Genomic DNA, 17956 nt, shown 5'->3' on the forward strand with positions numbered 1-17956 from the left:
TTTCTGGCCCAGTCGTTCTTGAGAAGAAGATTTTTTAAGATTTTTCCTATACATTTCAATGTAAAACTTGGATTCCCTATTGTGGCCCCGCCCTACCCCCAGGGGTCATGATTTGAACAATTTATAATCTACACTACCCCAGGATGCTTCCATATAAGTTTCAGCTTTTCTGGCCCAGTGGTTCTTGAGAAGAAGATTTTTTAAAGATTTTTCCTATATATATCAATGTAAAACTTGGATTCCTTATTGTGGCCTCGCCCTACCCACAGGGGTCATGATTTTAACAATTTAGAATCTACACTACCCCAGGATGCTTCCATATAAGTTTCAGCTTTTCTGGCCCAGTGGTTCTTGAGAAGAAGATTTTTAAAGATTTTTCCTATATATTTCAATGTAAAACTTGGATTCCCTATTGTGGCCCCGCCCTACCCCCGGGGGTCATGATTTGAACAATTTATAATCTACACTACCCAAGGATGCTTCCATATAAGTTTCAGCTTTTCTGGTCCTTTGGTTCTTAAGAAGAAGATTTTTAAAGATTTTTCCTATGTATTTCAATGTAAAACTTGGATTCCCTATTGTGGCCCCGCCCTACCCCCGGGGGTCATGATTTGAACAATTTATAATCTACACTACCCCAGGATGCTTCCATATAAGTTTCAGCTTTTCTGGTCCTTTGGTTCTTAAGAAGAAGATTTTTAAAGATTTTTCTTATGTATTTCAATGTAAAACTTGGATTCCCTATTGTGGCCCCGCCCTACCCCCGGGGGTCATGATTTGAACAATTTAGAATCTACACTACCCCAGGATGCTTCCATATAAGTTTCAGCTTTTCTGGTCCTTTGGTTCTTAAGAAGAAGATTTTTAAAGATTTTTCTTATGTATTTCAATGTAAAACTTGGATTCCCTATTGTGGCCCCGCCCTACCCCAGGGGGTCATGATTTGAACAATTTATAATCTACACTACCCCAGGATGCTTCCATATAAGTTTCAGCTTTTCTGGTCCTTTGGTTCTTAAGAAGAAGATTTTTAAAGATTTTTCTCATGTATTTCAATGTAAAACTTGGATTCCCTATTGTGGCCCCGCCCTACCCCCGGGGGTCATGATTTTAACAATTTAGAATTTACACTATCCAAGGATGCTTCCACATAAGTTTCAGCTTTTCTGGCCCAGTGGTTCTTGAGTAGAAGATTTTTTAATGACCCCACCCAATTTTGTCTTTTCTTGATTATCTCCCCTTGCAAGGGGACTTGGCCCTTTATTTTAACAATTTACACTCCCCTTCACCCAAGGATACTTTGTACCAAGTTTGGTTAAAATTGGCCCAGTGGTTCTTGAGAAGAAGTTGAAAATGTGAAAAGTTTACAGACGGACAGACAGACGGACAGACGGACGGACGGACGGTCGTACCACCAAATGATCATTGTGGGACTGTAACATTGTGGGACTTATCTTTCAACACTGTGGGACTTTTCAAAACTTTTCTAGTAATCAATGCATTATGGGACTATGGAAAAAGTCCCACAAATTACTGAAGACATATACATTCCTGTATGTCCAGAGAATTTTTTTTCAAACAAATTCTGCAAAATATTGGTCATGATCCAACATATCCAGAGGACATCTCTTCAATAAGTCCCACTAAACCTTGGTCAAAGTCCCACAAGTTAAAATGACTTTTCTCATACAGGTTCCATGAAACCTTGGTCATAAGTCCCACAAATCAGTAGAGACCTAACTCACAAAAGTCCCACAAACCCTGATCAAAGTCCAACAAGTCAATAAAAACTTTTCTCAAACAAGTCCCACAAAACTTTGGTCATAGTCCCACAAGTCAGAGTGACACATCTCAAATAAAGTCCCAAAAACCTTGGTCATAGTCCCACAAGTCAAGTGTGACATTGCTTCACTAAACCTTGGTCGTAAGTCCCACAAATCCAGAGAGACTTCTCTCACATAAGTCCCACAAAACTTTGGTCAACTCCAACAAGGCAATAAAGACTTTTCTCATACAAGTCCCATAAAACTTTGGTCATAGTCCCACAAGTCAAGTTACATAACTCAAAGTCCCACAAAACCTTGGTCATAGTCCCACAAGTCAGAGTGACACATCTCAAATAAAGTCCCAAAAACCTTGGTCATAGTCCCACAAGTCAAGAGTGACATTGCTTCACAAAACCTTGGTCATAAGTCCCACAAATCCAGAGGGACTTCTCTCATAAGTCCCACAAAACTTTGGTCAACTCCAACAAGACAATAAAGACTTTTCTCATACAAGTCCCATAAACTTTGGTCATAGTCCCACAAGTCAATAAAGACTTTTCTCACACAAGTCCTTCAAAACCTTGGTCATAAGTCCAACAAATCCAGAGAGACTTCTCTCACATTAATCCCAAAAAATCTTGGTCAAATCTAACAAAGCAATAAAGACCTTTCTCATAGCAGCCCCACAAAACCTTGGTCAAAGTCCCATGATTCAATTAAGACCTTTCTTAAATTAAGTCCAACAAATCCTTGGTCAAATTCGAACAAGTCAATTCACACTTTTCTTAAACAAGTCCCATAAAACTTTGGTCATAGTCCCACAAGTCAATAAAGACTTTTCTCACACAAGACCTTCAAAACCTTGGTCATAAGTCCAACAAATCCAGAGAGACTTCTCTCACATTAATCCCAAAAAACCTTGGTCAAATCTAACAAAGCAATAAAGACCTTTCTCATAGCAGCCCCACAAAACCTTGGTCAAAGTCCCACGATTCAATTAAGACCTTTCTTAAATTAAGTCCAACAAATCCTTGGTCAAATTCGAACAAGTCAATTCACACTTTTCTTAAACAAGTCCCATAAAACTTTGGTCATAGTCCCACAAGTCAATAAAGACTTTTCTCACACAAGTCCTTCAAAACCTTGGTCATAAGTCCAACAAATCCAGAGAGACTTCTCTCACATTAATCCCAAAAAATCTTGGTCAAATCTAACAAAGCAATAAAGACCTTTCTCATAGCAGCCCCACAAAACCTTGGTCAAAGTCCCACGAGTCAATTAAGACCTTTCTTAAATTAAGTCCAACAAATCCTTGGTCAAATTCGAACAAGTCAATTCACACTTTTCTTAAACAAGTCCCATAAAACTTTGGTCATAGTCCCACAAGTCAATAAAGACTTTTCTCACACAAGTCCTTCAAAACCTTGGTCATAAGTCCAACAAGTCCAAAGAGACTTTTCTCACACAAGTCCCACAAATCCTTGGTCAAAGTCCAGCAGGTCCGAAGAGACTTTTTGAGACAAGTTCCAAACTTCTTAACATAGCCCTACAAATCCATTGGCATTTCTTGTAAATATTTAACAAGATATTGGCTCCCAGAGTCCAGAGATGCATATCTTCCACAAGTCCATAAAAACATTTCTAAAATAAATCCCACCTTGGTCATAGTTCCACAAGTCCAAAAGAGGCATCACTTAATTTGATGACTATCAAGCAACTGGTTTTCAAGATATTGGTTCAAAATCATATGATGGGAGTTAAGTGGAAAACCACATGCTCCTTGACCCTTTGACCTGAAATTCAATAGGTCCTTTGCTCAACAAGCCATGTATAAAGTTTGATGGCTATCAGAAAAAAGTTTCTCAAGACATCACTTGGAAACCATTGGTCGATTGACTTTCAGACCATCCAACTGACAGTGAAAAAGCAATTCTTCAAAAGGGGATAATATTACAATAATTTGCCTCAATTTAATAATTTCTATGTCATTAGATCTGAGAATGTTATACCACATAAGTAGAACTTTTAGCAGCTATCAAATAAAATCTATTTCATTCAATCTTCTCAAATCCCAGAATATTATTATTATTTATATTGCAATTTTTCATTAAACACATGACTTGATTTTAAATTGTTCGCAACAACAAATTTTTACAGAAAAAATTGGTCTACAATGAGTACTAATTATGAAGTATAACATTATCTTTAAATTATTTTTTATTTAAAAAACATAAAACATATAAAAAAAATTTTATTTTTCACAATTCTGCTCTCTTGGCTTGAAAAAAAAAAATCTATTTGCCACAACACTCAGCTGAGTCACTAAGGCCCTTATCTTTTCTTTTTCATGTAAAACTTTGATCGCCAATTGGAGCCCTACCCTACACCTGAGGGATTATAATTTGAATAAACATCAATTACCACTACCCAAAGATGCCTTTATACATGGCTTTGCACTTTTTATAAGAATTTTGCCAAATGAATAACTATGTAAAACATTGATCGCCCAGAGTTGCCCCACCCCATGATTTAAACAAAGTCCAATCAACATTATGTCAGAAAGCTTTCACTTAAGTTTTGTTTTTTCCTGGTCTAGTTGTTCTTGGAGATTTTTAAATAACCTAACACAATATTTACATTTTTTTCTAAATAACTTCCCTTGGAAAAGGGTGTGGCTTTTCATTTGAACAAATCTGAATTCCTTTATCCAAGAATGCTCTGTGCCAAGTTTGGATAAAACTAGTCCAGTGGGTCTGAAGAAGATAAAATTGTAAAAAGTTTACATTGATGATGATAATAGCAAAAAGACAAGAGACAAACTTAGTTCAGAAATGCCCACTTGGCCCTTTGGCTCAGGTGAGCTAAAATGTACTGCTCCAAATGAAACAATCAACTGATCACAAAATATCCAATTCTGCATCTGAATTACAATTTATTACATTGTAATGTTTTCAACATAATTACAGTTTCTTGTTTAAATTTGAAATCTTCTTGACAATTGTGTGCCAATATCTAGCAGCGAGAGATCCACCCCTGGCTTTACTTTTTTCTATTGTTTTGAGGCAATCTTTTTTACGTGGACATGTTTTTGTTTTTAGAAACTCTTTAAAATACATGTTCAGTTCTTTTATTTCATCCTCTGTCCATCTCTTTCTATCTGTTTTTTTGTTTTTGGTACTTTCTTTCTCAACCTTTTCTTCTACTTCTTCTAGTTTGTCTGCCTCTAACTGCAAAATTCTTTTGCTTTGTGTCGTCAAAGGATCTGGAGAAGAAGATTTTCCTATAGTCTCATCACTCAGCATACCAGAAGAATGGACTTTTTTGTTATGTTTGGTTAGGTATTTAAGATTGATCCAATCTAAGCAATATGGACAAGGCCCAAAGTCACTTGTCTGAAATTCATTAGGTCGTCTAGAAATGATGAGTTCTCCTTTTCCTTCTTGTATTACCTTCTTGTTGTGTAAGTCATCACCTTTAGCTCGTAAAGCATCAAATTTTCTTTTACCAGTCTTGTTTATTGCCTCATTAACTTCTGGTACTGAGCTGTGTCGATTCTTGAAATGAGAAGGTATATGAAGAACCATCTTCTTGCATATAAAACAGCAATGCCTGCGATTATAAACTCTGTCTAGCTTTTTGCTTGGTTGTGAACTGGCTGTAATGTTGCTGTTTTTCAGTACCTTTCTAATATATACATTTCTGTTGTCTTTTGCTCTGATAATTTCATTCTCTTCTAAAGTCACTTCCTTTTCTGGCTCATCTGCATCATTTTCGGGGCACTCACCAATTCTTTGTTCATTATCAACCTGACCAATCAGATTTTCAGCAGTTTCACTTCTCCCAATTTCACTAACTTGATCCTGAACAACAGAACCTTTTTGAATTGCCTTCTGTGTGTCAAGGTCATCCCTGTTCTTTCCTTCATTGGGAGAACAATCTAAGGAATTGTCTGAGCTATCACTTGATGAAAATACTGCAAGATTATAAAAGAAGAAAATATATTCACATACATTAAATAAGCACAACTACACTGCAACACTTCTTGACAATTAATTCAAAATACATATTTGAAAATTCTGTCAAGTACATACTTTGTTTTTTTCTTTATTTTACGGGGGGAATCCATTCATCGTCAGAGGAAAGAACATCAACATCTATATGCTCACATCTTTAAAGAGTACAAGAAAAATATCTGCTTCATTCAAAATGCTCACAGATTCATTCCTAATATTAGGACTAAAAGTTGAAAATGAAGTGTGTGGATCTACGTGTCCTCCAAGTTCTCATTAAAACACTGACAAAGAGGATAAAATTTCTAAAATCTGGGTCTTAAGAAACATTTAGCTGGTATTGCAACTATTCAAATCAAAATTAAAAGGCATTAGTGCTGTGAAAGTCTTGCATCAAATTTAACTTCTAAATTCTTAAAAAAAAAAACATACCCTGGAGATGGCAAATGAAACACAGGATATGCAATCAAGGGAGACATGCTGTCTGATTCTGGTGAAAGTATCTCCTCTTCTAAATCCTGTTCAATACTATTACTCATCAACATATTTATGAAAACATCTATATTTGGCATTTCTTTCTCCCTCATCTCTTGTACTTGTGGTTCAAAACAATTTATTACTTCTTGAACTGGCTCCATAGCACTGTCATTTTCTTCCTCTTGTGTCTCTCGCTCTCCAGTTATCTCCTTTCCATCACAAGAATGCTTTACTTCTTCAGCTGGCTCCATAGCACTGTCATTTTCTTCCTCTTGTGTCTCTCGCTCTCTATTTATATCCTTTCCATCATCAGAATGTTTTACTTCTTCAGCTGGCTCCATAGCACTGTCATTGTCTTCCTCTTGCTCTCCATTTATATCCTTTCCATCATCAGAATGTTTTACTTCTTCAGCTGGCTCCATAGCACTGTCATTGTCTTCCTCTTGTGTCTCTTGCTCTCCATTTATATACTTTCCATCACCAGAATGTTTTACTTCTTCAGCTGGCTCCATAGCACTGTCATTTTCTTTCTCTTGTGTCTCTTGCTCTCCATTTATATCCTTTCCATCACCAGAATGCTCTACTTCTTCAGCTGGCTCCATAGCACTGTCATTGTCTTCTTGTGTCTCTTGCTCTCCATTTATATCCTTTCCATCATCAGAATGTTTTACTTCCTCAGCTGGCTCCATAGCACTGTCATTGTCTTTCTCTTGTGTCTCTCGCTCTCCAATTATATCCTTTCCATCATCAGAATGTTTTACTTCTTCAGCTGGCTCCATAGCACTGTCTTTGTCTTCTTGTGTCTCTTGCTCTCCAATTATCTCCTTTCCATCACCAGAATGCTCTACTTCTTCAGCTGGCTCCATAGCACTGTCTTTGTCTTCTTGTGTCTCTCTCTTTCCATTTATCTCCTTTCCATCACCAGAATGCTTTACTTCTTCAGCTGGCTCCATAGCACTGTCATTGTCTTCTTGTGTCTCTCGCTCTCCAATTATCTCCTTTCCATCACCAGAATGCTCTACTTCTTCAGCTGGCTCCATAGCACTGTCATTGTCTTCTTGTGTCTCTCGCTCTCCAATTATCTCCTTTCCATCACCAGAATGCTTTACTTCTTCAGCTGGCTCCATAGCACTGTTATTTTCTTCCTCTTGTGTCTCTCGCTCTCCAATTATCTCCTTTCCATCATCAGAATGTTTTACTTCTTCAGCTGGCTCCATAGCACTGTCATTGTCTTCCTCTTGTGTTTCTTGCTCTCCAATTATATCCTTTCCATCATCAGAATGTTTTACTTCTTCAGCTGGCTCCATAGCACTGTCATTTTCTTTCTCTTGTGTCTCTTGCTCTCCATTTATATCCTTTTCATCACCAGAATGCTTCTGCAAATTTTCTCTGCTGGTTTCTCTGTGGTATACATGTTCCTTCAATCAGAATAAAAAACTTTCATATACAATTAGAAGATACATGTTTCATATGTTATCAACAATAAGTGGGCACTGAAAATAGATGTGACATCTGATAACACTCACAGATCTTTGGACATCTGATTTGACTACTTACTTGTAGAGCCCAATCCACATCTCGTAAAAAAGCTTTTAAAGTTTCCTTCTTCCGCTTTAACAATCCTGTATAACATAAGAAGTTGTATTACAAGTTGTTCATGTAGATGAATCTCTGACCATCAGTTTTCAAGTTTTATTTATAATCCTCTGGTTTTTTTCTCTATATACCCTTTAGTTAAACTTTAATTTGGTCCCAAGATCTAAGATTTGAACAAACTTGAACTACATGAAAATGCTTGAATATTATTTTCATATTAGGTAGCCATGTAGTTCTTGAGAGGAAACTTTTGAAAGAATTTTTATATATATATATTTCAATGTAAAACATAGAAACCCTTTTAAGACCCAATCCTGGTCCCTCAATCCTGGCCTAAGGGGCTATTAATTGCATTAATTTAAATCTTTACTTAATGAGTAAGCTTCCAGATGAATTTTTTCATTTCAATTTTAAAAAAGTTCAAAAGTGTACACATGATGATGGACTGTAATGGAGAGGAAAGGGTCACCTGAGTGATTCAGCACGCTTAAAAAGTCATTTGAGTAAACCAGGATCTATGGTACTTAAAAAACTTAAACAATGGTATGTCCATATCTTGGTACATATAAGAATACAGTTAGTTATATGACATAGAAAACTACAGTAAAACATGCTTATAACGAACATGCTTATAATGCATTGACGCTTAAAACGAAATGATTTTCATTCCCTGTGACATTAAAATATATGGTAAACTTAAAGATATAAAGAATTACACTTAAAACAAAGCAAAATTGTCTGTCTCTGGCAATTTGTTATAATCTTGTTTTACTGTAGTTAATATGACAACAACAACAAAATTCTTTGAAAATACTGTTTCTGAGATTGACATTTCTCTCTAGTCAATTTCTGCCAGTATTTTCATTATTATCATGTGTAAACATCAATTTCAAAGTAAGATGCAAGTGGTTATCATGCAAAAAAGGCAAATTAAAAGTTATTCAAAATCCAGATTTTTCTTTAATTTCTTTATCGAAACAGATCTTCAATGTAAATCATTGCTTTAAGCATGCTAAGTAAACAGATAATACATAATTAGGAGTAGCTACAATGTATCTGAAGATTTTATAAATTACAGTGTTTAGGACAGGTCACTTTAGGACAGACTGCTATCAATCTCAACTGCATTGGATATAAGAGATGAAAAGAATAATAAATATGCATCTGGTTATGAATACATAAGAATATGAACATTTGGAGACAATGCTGTTTGCCTCCAGCCACACTATTACAATTGTCCTACAGAAAATTTTATCCTAGTATCTTAAAGTACTATTTTGATCTCATGTTTAAAATCATATATTAAATCAACACTCAAAATTTAGGAAATCAGCCAAATCAACCACCTAGTTAATTTTGACCGTTCAAATACCTTAAAATATTCTGTTTATATCCTATTATTGTATATGTAAATCTACTTAATGCAGACTTTATGCAGAAAGAAAATGTTATTTTTAATATATTTTTTGATTTAAAAACACCTGCAAATGTGAAGTTTAAATAGATATTAATAAATAACAAAAAATATTTGTTTCCTGGAAGTCAAAAAAAGTTTTGAGTTGGGCCATATTAGTCAGTCGCTCTAAAGAGGGCACCCAAACAATTTTTTAAAGACGGCCTTATATTTATATATTTTTCTTACATTAGAGATGATGCAAATTATTTCGTTTATATTGGCGCAGTGGTCAAAAATACCATGTGTGGTCAAAATTATCCAACACACATATCTTGTAAATCGAATGCATTTATTTCATATTATGTCAAATAATACATATAAAAACAATGTAATCTGGATGATGAAAGGTATTGGAATGAAAAAGGATCCAGTAAAAGTTGTAGCATTCCATACAGTTGAACAAATTTTAAGTGCCACAAAAAAATCGGTCGAAATTACACCACCCTATCCTAGATCAAGGTAGCTAGAAATCCCCAAAATGTCTCTAAACCAAACCAAATACATAATGATTTAATTGTAGCTCTCCTAATCATTCTTTCAACATGTCCAACAAACTAAATTTTTAATCATTCATTAGTATTACTAGTTCCAAGATCCTTATATTTGGCTAGTGTTGCTATCTCAAATGGCACTTTTTCTTTGAATGGCAGTCTATTTAAAAGAAATGTTATAAACTTTCAATGAGTTAATAACATTCTAACAAATCATGAGTTTCCATAATCCTGACCAATCCAATTTTATATACCCTTGAAACTGTAGAGTATTCATTAAACCTTTGAGAAAGATTACCTGGGTAATATTATTTTGATAAAAATTAACTTGTTATGGCTTTGGTGTGCTATTGATAAAATGTTTCATTTTGATCTGAATTTTTAAATATTTTATAACTTCACATATATATATATATATATTTCATTATTCTGAATTGGAATTTATGTGCCATGATGTGCATGTCTGAGTTAAAAAAAAAAAGGACTAGAAATATGACAATGAAACCATGCTATGATGCATGATGATGATAGAAAGATTAATCATGCAAAGTTTTAATGAATATAGTACTTACATAGCATTGTCAGATATAATGAACACTCTGTAACTGTCACTTCTTATCTCCCCTGGCCAATAGAGTTTCCCTGGTATACCTGGTACACCTCGCACCCAAACTATATTGGACATGTCACTTTAAAGACAACAACAAAAAAAATAATAAATTGAAAATTCAGAGTGAAATAATTTACACAAGAATTGAAAACTCTCTTTCTCTCTCTGCTACCATTTAAAGAAAATAAGGGAACACAAAGTTAAAACACTACTTCAAAACAGCATAAAGAAAAAGTAATCATAGGACAAACAACTGTTTTTACTTAAACTTTAAAAAAAAATTTGAATAAACATTTTTAAATCCCCAAAGTCCAAGTGAGAGTCCCATAGGGATGTGCTCTACTCAGATCCTTCCATGTATTCAGCAAGTCATTCTGCATATCATTAGAATTCAAATCAATATACACAGGGTCCCCCAAAATGTTTTTTCTTCAAGTTGTTAAAGAGTCTGAGATTGTGGACATGGTCCCACAAGGTTATTGTTTTAACAGTCCAATAAAGTCATGCATCTAGATTCTCTTGGAGTTACTACTGCCTTTGAGGGTTATGGAAATGGTCCCATAAGGTTGTTATGGTCTAAGTCTCATAAGGTCATGTTGCTACTATTTGATTACTAAATTGCTTTCAAATTTCACAAGACTATGGACAGTCTCATACATCATTCATGATCAAAGTCCCTAGTCATGTTTCTGATGGAAAGCTGTACATTTAATATGGATAAGGTCAAATAAGGTAATTTAGGTCAATTTCTCTACTTTATATGTACTTTATATACTTTGCATTAAAGAAGTCTTACAAGCCATAACTTTACCAAACTTTGAGTGTACACTACATGAAGATCTATGCATAGGAATTTGTCAAATTCAAGCCAAAACCCCAGTATGCAGGTGATAAGGGTATATTGCCACATACGTAAAGGAAAAGTGATGCTAGAAAATTAAAAGTCATTACGTTTATCAGAAAGTTCTGTTGTTAAGTTACCATTTACAACTTTTTTAAAAGTAAAAATATCCAAACATGAAACAGATCTGCCAGACTCTGTCTGTGATATCTTTTCTTTCAAGTTCACAGGGATATATTGAGTCAACAAATGAATAGAAGTAACTATTGTTAATCAATAATATCTCATCGATATATATATATAACTTGATTAAATTATGTGTGACAGTTTCTGCACCTTTAAAATCTGAATAATTGTTTTTGTTCTTGAAGCTAACTTCACTGCAAATATCCAACTGAAAATCGTTTAAGCTTATACATCTTTTCTTTCCTGATTAAGTGCCAACTTTTGACATATAGTAGAGACTTTTCTAAATTTCGTTAAAAAAAATTTTGCAGTGTTCTTTACTTCGTTACATGCATTGCTCTAGATCACACTGTGCACAAATATGTACCTCATATATATACTGTATTGAGATAAATACCTGTAAATCTGTATTCCAAGAGAGAAATAATCTTGTCCACTTTACAGTTAGATAAAACAGAGCAACACAAATAAAAAACAAGAAAATGGTTGAAAGAATAACTGAAACAAAGACAGCTACAAGCAGATCTTTTTCCTCCATCTTATTCCTCTGTCATGTCAACTGAACTCTTGTTTTAGTCCCATAAGGCCAAAAAAATCTATTATTAAAGCAGTCCCATAAGGCACAAGAATTGTCTGTTTATAAAGAAGTCCTATAAGACCAAAATACTTCTTATTTTTGTTCAATTAATGGGTATTAAAATGTCCAAATACCTTTATATTCTAAAATATTTTGCATCAAGTTTACTTACCTTTACTTATCCCTATATTTCAAAACAGATTTGCATAAGGCAGCAATATTGAATTACATCCTCAAATTCAGAAAAGGATTCAAATTGTAATGCCCTATTCAGTACCATTTCCATAGCCTGTTGGTCTAGATCATCTTGCACAGTACACACACAATAGTAATTATTATAAAGTACATATGAAAGAACAAGAACAGTATCCAGTTGATTTCTAAGTTTGAGTTTATACATGATCATTGAAGATGCCAACTTAGTACTCATTTTTTCCATTCCATCTTCTAAATATCTGATTCCATTCCTAATGCTTATTGGAGATGAACAGTAAAACTATTATGGCCAGAGTCCCCTTAGTCTAGAAAGGAATTGTATATATGTAATTGTAATATATAAGGAAGTTGAATGTATTTGTTTTGTTTTTAACTGGTTATGAAAAGATGTCATCTCTTTGTAACATCTGTCATCCATTCATTTTGAAACAGGTGATTAAAAAAGTTTTCAAAGTTCCACAAGTACACATTAATTTGGCACTATAAGGTTGTCTAGAGCTGTATTTTTTAACAATTAGCATACCTTGATGAATTCAAAATTGCTTAATTCCCTAGAGAAGGTAGTCTTGTCCACCAAACACAAATATAAAAGAGTACAAAGAAAATAAAAATGAAAAAAACAGCAGAGACAGTCATTACACCAAGGAGGGCTGCAAGCAAAACCTCCTCAGCCATTTTGGGTTCTTACAATTTCCTATCACAAATCTACTTCCTGTCACATGTCTACTATCACTTCCTATTTTTTCCTTGCTATGTCCAAGACAAAGTCCCAAAGGTCCCAGAAGAACAAAGTATATTTATATCACATATCAAAGCTTATTAATTGCTTTAAAATAATTTAGCATTTGAATACAAACATCTAATTCAGATCTCTCTCGATCTCGATCTCTCACACATGTAGTAAAAAAGTGACTCCCATCAAGCCACGAACCCCGTTTTCACTTAGATCCGACACTAATTTAGTGTTTCGGCGGTGTGATAACAGGCCAAGCAATAAATAGATATTCTATACTAATTATAATTAGTTATATAAGTCCGCCATCATCAGGAATCCACTTATATATATCAATATTGTATATTCATTTTATTTGTTTTATTATATACCGGTATGTTCTTTTTAAATAGTAGAACCGGTAAGGGAATTTCCCAAGGTCACGTAATGTTTAAATAATAAACACAGATGAAAGTTGTTTGTGTAAATAAATATGCAAGAAAGCGATAATTTGTTAACTGTCTCTGACTGAGATATGTCAGTAAATGATATGGTTGATTACATTGTAATTGACCAGTAAGTGAGGCTTTACTAACTTTTATTAAAGTTTAGAACTTGTTAGGAGATCTCCTAAACTCCTGTGTTTTTTATATGCAATAATTGGTTTGTCTTTGAATATATCTTTGAGTTCGGGCTCTCTTGATAGAGTGTGCCAGTATTTTAGCAATTTCTTTTTGATATTGCTAATGGCTGGGTTGTATTTTGTAACCATGACCAATGGTATATCAGAATTACTGTTAACTTTCTTTTTTTGATTTAAATGGTCTCTTTTGTAGTTTTCTAGAACATTGTTCATTGAACTGTTAATCTCATTTTCATTATATCCTCTTTTCAACAGAGAAAATTTGAACTTCTCGATCGCATTGTGAAAAATATTAGAATCGCTAGTATTGCGTAAATGACGAATGATTTCGCCTTTAATAATTCCCTTGAAAACAGAAGGGCTATGTGCACTATTGCGTTCCAGATACTGGAAAGTATTAGTAGGTTTTATGAAAGTTTTGACATCAAGAATTCCTTCTAATTCAAACCTTTCTCCCTTAAATAGGGTGATGTCAAGGAAGTTCATTTCTTTGTCAGAAATTTCATATGTGAATTTTAACAGAGGATGATGTGAATTTGCTATTTGGAAAAATTGATGAATTTCATCCATTTCCCCATGATAGATTATAAATCCATCATCTCGATATCGACCGTGATAAACAATATTATGTTGAAATGGAAATTTGTTAAGAATTTCCGAAGTGACTTCATACATTCTGATATCGCACACTTCAGGACTGCATTTTGAGCCCATTGCGCAGCCTATAATTTGTTTATATTTCTTAGAATTAAATTCAAAGACATTATTTTCTAATATTGTTTGTAACAACCACAGAAGATCATCTGTAGGTGGCGAAGGAATTTTAAATTCTCCTTTGTTGAATTTAGAGTATGCTTCACTGACAGCTGTGAGTAATTCGTTGAACTGCATATTTGTATACAGGGATGTTACATCATAACTGACCATTATGCATTCTGCTTGCGGTCTAAGTTTTTCTATTTTTATTATGAAATCAGAGCTATCTCTGATGTAAGTGGATTGTGTTTTGACTATTGGTATTAGGAAGTAATCAACATATTGGCTGATTCGTTCCGTCGCCGACCCGCATTGCGAGATAATAGGTCGTGCCGGGCAAATGATTTCTTGATTGTAGTGGCCCTGTTCTTTGATAAGATCAAACATCGTCTGATCTAATTTGTGAAGTTTAGGTAGTAAGTATAATCTACCTATTCGTGGATACGTAATATCCATTAAAAATCTATATGTAACTTTATCTAGATACCCATTTGCCTTAAGTTCATTGATTTTATTTTCAATATTCCTTTGGAGCAATGATAAATCAAAATCGTCAATTATTTCGTAATATTTAGTGTTCAATTGGCGATCGCCCTCCTTAATATAATCGTGTTTGTTCATAACAACACATATGTTGTTTTTGTCTGCCTTTTTAATTACAATATCGTGGCGATATCGTAACTGGTTAAGTGCTCTTCTCTCAAGTTGAGATAAATTATCAGAGCATTTTTTTATCTGAATTGAGGAAAGTTCAAGTTTGGTCTTATCGATGTAGGTTTCAAGTGCACCAATCATCTTAGGTGGTTCATATCCACTCTTTGTGTAGAAAGGATGAATCTCATCGTTATTAGTCTTGAAATTGAACTTACATCTCATTTTACGTGCAAGTTCATCAAAATCTTTGAGTAAGTCGTTTTTTGCGACTTTTGTCGAAGGTGTTGGGATGAATTTCAGCCCTTTTGCTAATAATAAGTATTCACTATCTGTTAACTTGTTTTTGGTCAGATTGAATACATGTTCTCTTGCATAAAGAACATTGGAGTAGAACTTTCTATTTTTGCGGGCTTTGTATTTCATTGCCCTAATAGATCGTTTTCTTCTTTTGATGTTTCGATCGAAACGACGTGCCATTCTGTTGGCTGTGTATGTGAAAATGTGAGCAAACCTTCGCACGTGGTAAAAAATGCCGCTAGCGCATGCGTACAAATCCTGTATGTTATTATTGAATAATCCAGACGTAATCATGTTTGAACTAACCAATTAGAAAATTAGAAATACAATTTCCTTACCAAAAGGCATATCAATAAGATAGCAAAATTCCAAAGGAAATGAATATTTTATTCATTGATCATTCACAGAACACAATTTGTCACAGTATGTAATCAATAGCGAATGATACTTTAAAGAAATGACTAATTCCCATAGGGATAAGTTCGTTAGAGTTAAGAGTGATACACTCAAATATAATAATCGGACAATAGAGTCACTTTAGTATAGCGAATCAGTTCAGTTGCGCATGAGTGATACACTCAAGTTTTTATAACTGGACATTAAAGTCACTTAGTAAGGTGAAAATTTTCGCCCTTTATGTCCTTTGCCTTTGCCTCCTCTATATGAGGTACCGGTAGTGGATTTGTTTTTTCCAGCCGCCTGTTTAGGTTTGGTTCTTATTGCTGTGCAAAATTGCAACAGTTCCTTATCAAATTTTTCCTTGCTGGCATTCATACGGGTATTGAGCTCGTTTCGGGCTAATCCTGAGGTGGAAGTGGCTGTTCCGATTTTTTGGAGAGCCTCATGTCTGATTTCTTTTAATTGATTATTAGTTTCTTCAATTTTATCCTCCAAGAATTTGATGGATTCTTGCATAAATTCCCTTTTCAAAGAATCAGCCTTTTCCTTCCAAAGAGATTGGAACAAAATGTCAATGTCCTTATCTCCAAGATTGGGATTGCAGCTGATATTCCATTTCATGAATGGTGGCAACGTATTATTTTTCATTGAAAAATAAATTCCCTCCCTTGCACAGGCCAGTTGGTGTCGTGTTCCCAGTTTTTCAGTGAAATTATCACAGGCAATGGACACAGTAGTAGAGAAATTGTCCGATTTGACATCGGGTGAATCAAAATCTGTTAGATTCAATCCATAATCGAACTGGTCTTCAAGTTCATTTTGCATTTTTGCAAATTGTTCTTGATTACTAGGTAAATCGTCAACATCCATTTTGATGTTTTGTTTTTTAGAGAGTGACAATCTGTTCATGATGAAATCAGAGTGATAATGACCAACTTTTGGGTGGTCAGAACGGCAAAAGGGTGTGAATATCGAGTTCTTGCCGAAACAAATCAATTAGATTAGATCAAATGAAAGGAAGTTCGGATCGCAGACAAAGTCGGCGATTCACGAGCAGTTAGAGTCATTCGGACATTGTCCAGACGTAACATGTAGTAAAAAAGTGACTCCCATCAAGCCACGAACCCCGTTTTCACTTAGATCCGACACTAATTTAGTGTTTCGGCGGTGTGATAACAGGCCAAGCAATAAATAGATATTCTATACTAATTATAATTAGTTATATAAGTCCGCCATCATCAGGAATCCACTTATATATATCAATATTGTATATTCATTTTATTTGTTTTATTATATACCGGTATGTTCTTTTTAAATAGTAGAACCGGTAAGGGAATTTCCCAAGGTCACGTAATGTTTAAATAATAAACACAGATGAAAGTTGTTTGTGTAAATAAATATGCAAGAAAGCGATAATTTGTTAACTGTCTCTGACTGAGATATGTCAGTAAATGATATGGTTGATTACATTGTAATTGACCAGTAAGTGAGGCTTTACTAACTTTTATTAAAGTTTAGAACTTGTTAGGAGATCTCCTAAACTCCTGTGTTTTTTATATGCAATAATTGGTTTGTCTTTGAATATATCTTTGAGTTCGGGCTCTCTTGATAGAGTGTGCCAGTATTTTAGCAATTTCTTTTTGATATTGCTAATGGCTGGGTTGTATTTTGTAACCATGACCAATGGTATATCAGAATTACTGTTAACTTTCTTTTTTTGATTTAAATGGTCTCTTTTGTAGTTTTCTAGAACATTGTTCATTGAACTGTTAATCTCATTTTCATTATATCCTCTTTTCAACAGAGAAAATTTGAACTTCTCGATCGCATTGTGAAAAATATTAGAATCGCTAGTATTGCGTAAATGACGAATGATTTCGCCTTTAATAATTCCCTTGAAAACAGAAGGGCTATGTGCACTATTGCGTTCCAGATACTGGAAAGTATTAGTAGGTTTTATGAAAGTTTTGACATCAAGAATTCCTTCTAATTCAAACCTTTCTCCCTTAAATAGGGTGATGTCAAGGAAGTTCATTTCTTTGTCAGAAATTTCATATGTGAATTTTAACAGAGGATGATGTGAATTTGCTATTTGGAAAAATTGATGAATTTCATCCATTTCCCCATGATAAAAAAAACAAATCCACTACCGGTACCTCATATAGAGGAGGCAAAGGCAAAGGACATAAAGGGCGAAAATTTTCACCTTACTAAGTGACTTTAATGTCCAGTTATAAAAACTTGAGTGTATCACTCATGCGCAACTGAA

The 17956-nt window shown here is 34.3% G+C and overlaps 1 protein-coding gene across 1 annotated transcript in view; it reads right to left on the bottom strand.

Moving 5' to 3' along the window:
* The window catches only part of LOC133178577 (E3 ubiquitin-protein ligase rnf213-alpha-like), a 137730-nt gene that overhangs the window by 27980 nt on the left and 91794 nt on the right, over positions 1-17956 (bottom strand). The window lies entirely within an intron of this gene.

This window comes from Saccostrea echinata, unplaced genomic scaffold, assembly GCF_033153115.1.
Source record: "Saccostrea echinata isolate AGI-Se365-2 ecotype Australia unplaced genomic scaffold, CSIRO_AGI_Sech_v1 ptg000003l, whole genome shotgun sequence".
Lineage (NCBI taxonomy): Eukaryota > Metazoa > Mollusca > Bivalvia > Ostreida > Ostreidae > Saccostrea > Saccostrea echinata.